The sequence below is a fragment of the Chiloscyllium plagiosum genome, chromosome 2 (genome assembly GCF_004010195.1).
Source record: "Chiloscyllium plagiosum isolate BGI_BamShark_2017 chromosome 2, ASM401019v2, whole genome shotgun sequence".
Classification (NCBI taxonomy): Eukaryota; Metazoa; Chordata; class Chondrichthyes; order Orectolobiformes; family Hemiscylliidae; genus Chiloscyllium; species Chiloscyllium plagiosum.
This window is the reverse complement of record NC_057711.1, coordinates 73,368,815-73,378,866: the sequence shown is the minus strand read 5'-3', so window position 1 is coordinate 73,378,866 and position 10,052 is coordinate 73,368,815. Positions and strand designations below refer to the sequence as shown.

The window sequence follows — 10,052 nt, the reverse complement described above, 5'->3', positions numbered from 1 at the left end:
TCTCTCTCTTTCCTTTTTCTTTTCTTCTGCTCGGGCCTTCTTCTTTTTGTTCAGCTAAAAATCGTCTCACCCCGACTTTATCTTCGACCATGTTCGTCCTTTCCCTTTCGTTTATCTTCTAACTCTGTTACCTCACTTGCAATTTAAAATTTTCTAACTCCACTGCACTTTTTTATTTCTCTGATATACCCAAACATTACCATTTCAGCTTTCCTTTGGTCCCTGGTTAAACCCAATTCCTACCCTGTTTGCTAATTCTAAAGCTATATCCTTCCTCTGTCTTTCTAAACTTCCTTGGCAAATTTGGGAAACGTCTTCAAACCCCAGAACCTCTTGATCAATGTAAGAGCCATTTCCAAAGATTCTAATGGGCTTTCCAGCACATTTAAACGTTGAGCTATTTCAGTTAGAACAGCATCCTTCTTTGGAAACACCAGGAATTTCCATTCCAGCCTGTTTGCCAATTCCAGCAGCTTTGTCTTGTTTATCTTTTTGTAAAACCTCCAAAGTCACTTCTTCCACCCCCAGAAAGCTCCTTGTGACTGAAAGAGCCATTGGTATCCCAAGCACTGTTTTAACCAACCAAAATCAACACCCAGAACAAAAGACACTAACCTACCACTCGCTGCCTTTGAGTCCAGCAATCCTAATCCCAAATTGGAACTGTAGAGCCAATCCCAGGGCCCCTAGTCTGTTATGGACCAGGCCCAAACCCTCAAGACATTTCAAGAAAGTAGTCCATATCCTAACTTTTCTAGTTGTTTTAAGCAGCTGTAAAGTGGATATTCCAGAAGTGATGCAGCTGGTCCAACCACTTAGTGTTAAACAAAACAATATTTATTTGCAGAATTACCAAATGAAACACAAAAGAGAACAGAGTATAGATTAACTTAACCTATCCAAAAATCCAACAGATTATCCCAACTTAATGATGTTGTTCCAAATCCCCATAAACACCCCTTGGCAAAAAAGGTAAAATCAAACACAGGGTCTTACAGGAGAGAGAGAGATGGCAGAGAGATTCAGCATGGAACACCTTCTTCCTTGGAGCTGTTTCTTTCCCAGCTAACAACTGACCTCACAGCTGATCAAACCAAAGCAAACCAAACCAGAAAAAAACTGAGCTGGGAAAACTGGCCACTCCCTTTTCATTGTACAAAGGTTTTTTTTAAAAAAAGATTGAAAGCCTTATGCCTGTTTTATGGCCTTAGGCAATCTCTTAGCTCTACTTAAAGGCTCTAAAACCCAGGCAAATCAGCAACTCTGCCTCGTACAACCATTTTGAAATACACCGAGGACAATGCAGCCTTGCTAAAGGAACAGCATCATCACAGGTGACTGTGTGGAGTTTGCACTTTCTCCCCGTGTCTGTCTGGGTTTCCTCTGGATGCTCCAATTACCTCCCACAGTCCAACGCAATTTGGGTGATTGGTTGTGCTAAATTGCCCTGTTGTATTCAGCAAAGTGAGAGGCTAGATCGATTAGCCATGGTAAATTTGGGGTTATGGGGATGGAGTGGGTTTGGGTGGGAGGGTCAGTGCAGACTTGATTGGATGAATGGCCTCTTTCTGCACTGTAGGGATTTGTCAATTCTGTTGTATAAAAAGCAAAACCCTTCCAAGTCTGTGACTCTACCACCTAGGACAACAGGCAGCACTTGCATGGGAACACCACATGGTGCAAATTTCCCTCCAAGGCACTCTCAAATCTTGTCTTTGAACTTTCTCACTATTCCTTGTCACTGCGTCAACATCTTGAAACCCCCTTCTTGACAGCACTCTGGGTGTACTTCAAGGACTGTTGCAGTGGTTGAAAAAGACAGCTCACCACTGCCTTCTCCAGGGCAATTAGGAATAGACATAGCTGTCTGGCCTGCAATGCTCACATTTCATGATCAAATACCAAGCAATATACAAACCCGAAAATGCTAAAAGTAGTCAGCACATTAAGCAATATAAGGCATTGCTTAACCAGGTCAGCGAGCACAGGAGTGAAAGGTAAATGGGATTTGGGTTGAGGTAGCCATGAATTAATAAGGAAAGGTCATGTCTTACTACCTTAATTGAATTTTTTGAGCAAGTAACAAGGGGGTGCAGTGAATGTTGTTTGTGATTTTTTTGTGAGGCATATCACAAGGCCCAACATGACAGGCTGGTCAAAAAAGGAAAAGGCCATATAATACACAAGCATGTGGTGAGTTTGGTCTAAAGTTAGCTCAGCAACAGGAAACAAAAAGTAATGGTTGACGGATTTTTTTTGTGTGTGTGAATGGAAATCAGTTTCCACTAATGTTCCAATGTTGTGTCCCTTGCAGTTTGTTGTATATGTTAATGATTTAAAATTAAATGTGGGAGGCATGATTTCGAAATTTCCAGACAACTCAAAAATTTGCTGGATAGTTGAATGTGAAGTTGATAGTTGTTGACTGAAAGAGTCAGTGCATTTCATTTGACATTTTTCCAAGCTCAAGAAGGACAAGGTTAAGGAGTCTAAACAATAACAGGGGAAGACTGATTGAATGGGATATGAAATAACTACACAGAGGCCAGTATCCATTCACCAAGTTGCCCATTATTTACATGACTGTGCTAGGCCTGCTTGGAGTCAGTCCCTGATGTAAGAAGATTCTGAATCCCCTGTTTATATCTGTCAGCCAGGGCTCCCTGACTGGCCCAGGTTAACGACCCCAATCAAGGGTCTCGGTCAATATAATTTACCTGGTTCCAATCACTACAGGATGGAAGTGAGAAACCTTAGAGTACATGCCCACAGGTCCTAAAGGTTAGTAAGAAAGGTAAACATGACATCTCGAAGGCAGATGGGATGCTTTCCTTCATTGTTTGAGATATAGAATCAAACAACAAGATATAAAGCTGAAAGTATACAAGGCACTAGTTAGGCCACAGCTTGAGTTTGGCACACAGTTCTGGTCACATTACAGGAAGTTCATCAATGCTTTAGTGAGAGTACAGAAGGGATTTACAAGAATATTGTCAAGGCTTGAAAATAGCAGCAATGAGGAAAGATTAGATAGGCTGGGATTGTTTTCCTTAGAAGAGAGGAGGCTGAAGAGTGACTTAAGGCCTTGAATGTGGGCCTTGAATATCCCAGGAAGACCTGCCTCTCCTAGTGGAGAGGTCAACCACCAGGAGCAGGTTTAGGGTGATTGCCAGAAGGCTTACGTAGGTAGGGGAGGAAATAATTTCTCACTCCATAAGGTAGTGTTTGCCTGGAATTTACTGCCCAGTTTGGTGGTTAAGGTGGAAACTAGCAACTCATTTAAAGGAAACCTTGATGTGCCTGAAGCACTGTAACCTGCAAGGCTATTCACCAGGTAAGTAGGATTAGAATGAACAATTTATTCACCTGGGACAGACAAGTTGACTGAATAGCGTCTGTCTTATTGTAACTTTTCTAAGGTTCTATGGTCTGCTGGGTGATTATGTGACAACTGATGATCACATGACATAGTTTAAGGAAAGAAGACTTTACTTTCATGTCGTATCTCCCATGGCTTTGTGATGTGGTAAAACACTTCACAGCTCATTAAGGGTTTTTACAGCGTCACCATTGTTGCAGAGTAGAGAAATGTAGCAGCTAATGGTTGCTCAGCAAGATTCCATAGACTGTAATAAGATATCACAATTTTTTTTCCAATTATGCTAGTGAAGGGTAAAGATTGGTCAGAATACATGGAATGCTTGCCTTCTCTTTGATTAAATGAGATCTCTACCTACACTTGAGAATGTCTAGAAGGGATTCTGTTGAACTTTTCACTTGAAAGCCAACTGCTCTGACAATGCAGTATTCCTTCCATGCTACATTGCAATACTATTTGCTCAAGTCTTCAGTGTAGGATTTGACATTGAATGGTATTCTAGAAGAATACTGTGGTCTTAAAGTGCCCCAGCTAACAATTCTCCTATGATCAAACTTAATTAATTGGTTATTTATTTCATAGCTGTTACGAAAGCTGGATTTTATCAAGTGGACGTCTAATTGTTTTCCTTAAATTTAAGATAAAATGAAGTAGATGGTGAGTGAGGGGATGGGATGTCCTGTTGAACTTATTGGGTCAAGACCCTGTGGCATGCTTAAGGAAATAAAGACTTTTTGAAATAAAAACTGAAAGATTCTTCACTCTGGGTTCTGAGGAAGACTCACTTGACCCAACTCATTAACTCTGATTTCTCTCCACAGATGCTGCCAGACCTGCTGAGTTTTCCCAGCAATTTCTGTTGTTGAAACTTATTCAAAGTTGGGACCAAGTTTTAAAACTTTGGCACAAGACAACAGCTGACCTTATTGCTACCTGAACTCAGACTTTTAAAATTAATTACATCCAGGGAGTTGAGGGAAAATGATTTACAGCTGATGCTGCAATGACAACCCAGGGAAACATCTGGACCCACAATACCACTGTGCAGCAAGAACACTTCAAAGTAATTATATATTGTTTACATTTGAGACTTGATCAACTTTATTAACACAAATATTTTATTCTCGGCAAATTTATTATGATAATCAGAGTGCTGAATTCACTAAGAGACAGTATTCTGGATGTCGGTTTGCTCGTTGAGCTGGAAGGTTCGTTTTCAGACGCTTCGTCACCAAACTAGGTAACATCAGTGAGCCTCCAGTGAAGCACTGGTGATATGGCCCACTTTTTGTGTGTCTAGGTTCCTTGGGTTGGTGACATCATTTCCTGTGGTGATCTAATTTCCTGTTCTTTTTAGGATGGATGTGTTGTCCCAGTCGAAGTGGTGCCCTTCTTCATTTGTATGTAAAAATACTAGTGAGAGTGGGTCATGTCTTTTTGTGGCTAATTGATGTTCATGTATCCTGGTGGCTAGTTTTCTGCCTGTTTGTCCAATGTAGTGTTTGTTACAGTTCTTGCACAGTATTTTGTAGATGGCATTAGATTAGATTACATTAGATTAGATTACTTTCAAGTTCATTAGCTACTGTTTTAGTGTGTAGGTGGGTTTCTGGGCTACCATGATGCCAAGAGATCTGAGTAGTCTGGCAGTCATTTATGAGATGTCTTTGATGTGAGGGAGAATGGCTAGGGTTTCTGGATGTGTATTGTCTCCTTAATTGGGCTTCTCTAGCAAACCCAGGCAGAATACTAGCCACCAGGATACATGACCATCAACTAGCCACAAAAGACATGACCCACTCTCACTAGTATCTTTACATACAGATGAGGAAGGACACCACTTCAACTGGGACAACACTTTCAACCTCGGACAAGCCAACAGTGACACATGCAAGAATTCCTAGAAGCATGGCACTCCAACTGGAACTCTATCAATAAACACATTGACTTGGATCCCATTTACCACAGCTGAGAAAAATAACAGGAAATTACATCACCAACCCAAGGAAACCTAAACGCATAAATAAAAAGCAGGCCATATCACCAGTGCTTCACCCAAGGTGACAAAGCCTCTGAAAGTGAACATTCCAGCTCAGCGAGCAAGTTTGCATCCAGAACCTCAACCTGAGCTACAAATCTTCTCAAAATGCACCAGACAGTATTCTGTGGTTGTAGAAAATCTGTAGCTGTGAGGAGCATTTTTGGAGGACCATTCTTAGCAGCACAGCATAGTTTCCAGTTCAATTTCCAAGTCAGCGAGTACTTACGGGCCCATCTATTGCTTCGCCCAGCTATTTGTACAGCAGGCAGCCATATGGCAAGTGTGATTGGTCAGTAGCTCCATTGCAACAGCAGCCAGTAGGCTTTCCCTGTTGTCTGCAGCTACAGTGGACAGGCGCAATGGAAGCACAATCAATCAGACTGGATCAGTTGCTACAGTATTAAGCCCATTACTATCAGATGTCACATTTGGGGTGGTACGGTGGCTCAGCAGTTAGCACTGTTGCCTCACAGAGCCAGGGACCCGGGTTCGATTCCCACCTCGCGTGACTGTCTGTGTGGAGTTTGCACGTTTATACCCATGTCTGCATGGGTATCCTCCGGGCGCTCCAGTTTCCTCCCACATTTCAAAATATGTGAAGGTCAGGTGAATTGGTCATGCTAAATTGTCCAGAGTGTTAGTGCATTTGGCAGGGGTAAATGTAGGGAAATGAGTCTGGGATAGGTTACTCTTCGGAGGGTCGGCATGGACTTGTTCGGACAAATGGCATGTATCCACATGTAGGGAATCGAATGTCAGGAAGAATTTTCTCCTCTGTGAAGTGACAGAATAAATATTGGAAAGGGCAAATATTCCAATGGGTTGTCATCATCATCAGGGAAAGTGCCCACCCCATGGCCGACATTTCAGCAATTCACCTCTGGTGGGCAGGAGGACTCCATGGTAAACCTTCCCAAACCACTGCCAATTAAGTGATCAATTAACAACCACTTAACTCTTCACACTGCCGATGCAATTACCTCTGTTCCCAACAGGCAAGAAGAGTGGTAGGTGATGGCTGGTCATCTCAGATGGTTAGAGGGTGGTGCTAATCACACCAACATTGCTAATTCAATCCTCATACTAGGCAACATGGCTGGTTTCCAGCCCTTCATGCTTATAAGCCTTTGTGGCATGGTGGTAATGTTCCTATCTTTTGTCTGCGTGGGTTTCCTCTGGTCGCTCCGGTTTCCTCCCACAATCCAAAAATGTGCAGGTTAGGTAAATTGGCCATGCTAAGTTGCCCATAGTGTTAGATGAAGGGGTAAATATAGGGGAATGGGTCTGGGTGGGTTACACTTTGGCGGGTCGGTGTAGACTTGTTGGGTCGAAGGACCTGTTTCCACACTGTGAGTAATCTAATCTAATCTAATCTCTGAGCCAGGAGGCCCAATAGTCCCAGCTACTCTAGAGGTATGTCATGACATGTCTGCACAGGTTGACTTAACAAAAAGAGCAGTGTCAGCTTTGCCTACTGGTGAAATCGAGCAGCTGCCTGCTGGGTTTGGTTGGTTCATTGCTGAAAGGTGCCTCCAGCTCTTACCTTCAACCTCCCCGAGCTCCATCTCCCCTTCAACCCCACCTTCCTTGATCTCCTCGCCTACCACTTCAGGGATTCAGCATTGCTGTGTAGGTGCAGCTTCAGCATCGGCTTGCTGATACACTGACTTCTGGTTCCAGAAATTGTTGCTGCACCTGAACCGTAGGTCCACAAAGCACCATGTGAGTGAGAGAGAAGGTAGTGCCTGTGGTGACACTGTCGCTCATAGCAGCTGTTGGCCTCTGCCCATCCTTAAGCTAGTTGGCGGTCATTGTCCCAGGGAGTAATGTGTTGAAAAACCTGCTCATTGATCACTTAGATGCTGGCTGAGGTTACTGTGCAAGACTGACTTTGTCGACCTCTCCACTCACCTGAGGCATGGTGACTCTTAGGTGAAACCACCACCAATCATCTCTCTCTAATGAAAGCACAGCACTAATGTCTGGGAAGACTAGGGCAACTTTACTAATGGCAGTGTTGCCTAATAGGCACTTGATCTGATGGGGTTTCTTGGTGGTGGTGGGTGTCCAACAGCATGCTTTAAAAACAAATTGGAAAATCATACCCATCAGACTTCCAAAGCTAGGCAGGCAGTGGCAGTCCTCTATCAACAGCAGACTAGACTTGGCATTGTTGTGCTATTACATTTTTTAAAAAGCCTTTAACACTATTGGTGCTCTGTTATCCAAATCTGTAGCTGTCTCCCATGATTTGTTGAGGCACAGTCAGTGTGTACATATATTAAGGTGGGATTTTGAAGACCTATTCTCACTGTATTGACCTGTGACTGGTGTCTATGTGTCTCCAGTAATGATACCACTGCTATCTTGAAATTCTTGCTACACTGTTGGTGGAAAGATGCAGTATATTGCCTGATTGCATATTTCCAGTGGCTTCCTGCTAGTGCCAGGATAAGTTGATGACAATGAACCCTGTCTATCCCTGAGAACAGCAGCTGATGGCAGGAACATGTAGGCAAATTGGTCAATGTATCTTTGTTTAAATTGGCTCACTTTCAAATCTGTCTCAGAAGGCACAAGAATGCTGACATTTGACATAATCATTGAGAAATGACTGTGTATGCTTAGAACTGTGAACCAACTGGAAAGTTTGTTCTACAGAAGTATCTATAGTGTAACAGCAATTGGCGTTCATGCTAGAAAACCCCTGGAAGTCAGTTGAAAATATAAATGAAACCAAGATTTCAAACTAACGTCATTGACACAACTAGGAATACCAGGATTAGTAATTAAGCATGAATCAATAATGAATGCTGCCATTGAAGTGATCAACTTACTGATGCACTGTTACTGATTCTCTAACAGAGAGAAAGCAGAAGGTAGGGATAAATGGGTCATTTACATGTTGGCAGGATCAGTACTTGTGCCGCAGCTGTTCTTAATGTGTATTCGTGATTTGGGGATCGGAACCAAGTGTAACATTTCCAAATTTGCAGATTTGCAAAGCTAAGTGGAAAGTGTGTTTTGAGAAAGATGTAACAGAAGATTTGGACAGGCAAGAACATGACAGATGGAAGATAATGTGAGGTTGTCCACATTGATAGGAAAAAAAAACAAGCATGCAGACTAGTTCTAAGCGGTTGGAAAATGGAGATGTACAACACTGTCTTTATCGATAAGTCACTGAAAGCTAATATGCAGGTACAGCAGTCTAATAGAAAGGCAAAAAGAATATAAGCCTTTATTGCAAAAGGATTTGAGTACAGGAATAGTGATGTTTTGCCTCAATTGTATAGTAGCTTTGTTAGACCGCACCTAGAATACTGTGTGCGGTTTGGGTTGGCTTAACTCGGGGAAGGTATTATTGCCCTAGAGGGAATGCAATGACATATTCCTCGGATGGCAGGACTCTCCTGTGAAGAAAGATTAGACAAACCGGACCTGCATTCTGTAGAGTTTCAATGAACGACAAGTGTTCACATTAAAGCTTAAAGGGTGAGACAGAGTAAATGCAGGTAAGATGTTTCTCTTGGTTCGGAAATCTACAATCAGGAAGCGCAGTTTAAAAGTAAGGGGGAAGCCACATAGATCTGAGATTAGCAGAATTTTTACTCCAAAAGTTGTGACCTTTGGAATTCTATGCCACGGAATGTGGAGGCTCAGTTTTTGAGTGTGTTTAAGCTAGAGATTGATATATTTCTGACTACAAGTGGTATGCAGGGTTATGGGCATAGAGTCAGTAAAAGGAATTGAAGTATTTGATCTAACATGATCATATTGAATAGCAGGGCAACCATGAGTGGCCGAATGGCCTGCTTCTGTTCTTGGGTTCCCAAGTTCTATCAAACCAGAATCATAGAATTTGGTTTGATAGTTCTAACTATAGTGCTGAAATCATTGAACCGAAGGCTAATTTCATTTATCAGGTTTCATTTATCACACAATTACATTATTGTGTGTATTTCTGTAGTTGTTAGAAATAATGAAATTGTGTTTATACAAATGCTTTTACAAACAAAGTAATCTGTAAACCTGATTACCTCAAGGCAAACACATCAAACAGCCTTTGGTGGTTATACTATTCTGAATCATGCTGTGTGTGGATGAAAAGTAGCAGTCTTCTGGATATGCCACATCAAGTAACTCATTACCCATTCTTTTTAACATCAATATTTCTATTATCTGAGGACATCGTACACATTTATCAAATTTCAATTTTGAGGATCCAAAGATACTTTTGATGTGAAAATTCAAGCTGGTGCTAGTCAAAGCCTATTGTAAGCATTGGAAACTCTTAGCCAGGTGACTCTTCTGATGAAAGGTTATCTATTGGAAATAATAACTATTTCTGTCCATAAATGCTGCCTGAGCTAAGCATTTCCATCATTTTTGTTTCTAATTCAGGTTTTCAGCATCTGTAGTACTTTGCTTTTGTCATAGAGATGTACAGCATGGAAACAGACCCTTCAGTCCATCACATCCATGCCGACCAGATATACCAACCCAATCTAGTCCCACCTGCCAGCACCCGGCCCGTATCCCTCCAAACCCTTCCTATTCATATACCCATCCAAATGCCTCTTAAATGTTGCAATTGTACCAGCCTCCACCACTTCCTCTGGCAGCTCATTC

The 10,052-nt window shown here is 42.1% G+C and overlaps 1 protein-coding gene across 3 annotated transcripts in view; it reads left to right on the top strand.

Annotated features, from left to right (window-relative positions):
- Nucleotides 1-10,052, top strand: part of LOC122560854 (E3 ubiquitin-protein ligase MARCHF3) — a 124,088-nt gene that overhangs the window by 73,967 nt on the left and 40,069 nt on the right. The window contains exon 1 of one of the 3 annotated variants that reach the window (XM_043712034.1): nucleotides 4,425-4,442. The exons of the other annotated variants lie outside the window; for them this stretch is intronic. The gene's annotated coding sequence lies outside the window, so the exon portion shown is untranslated. Of the gene's footprint in view, nucleotides 1-4,424; nucleotides 4,443-10,052 lie in introns of those variants that run through there. 3 annotated transcript variants of the gene reach the window in all.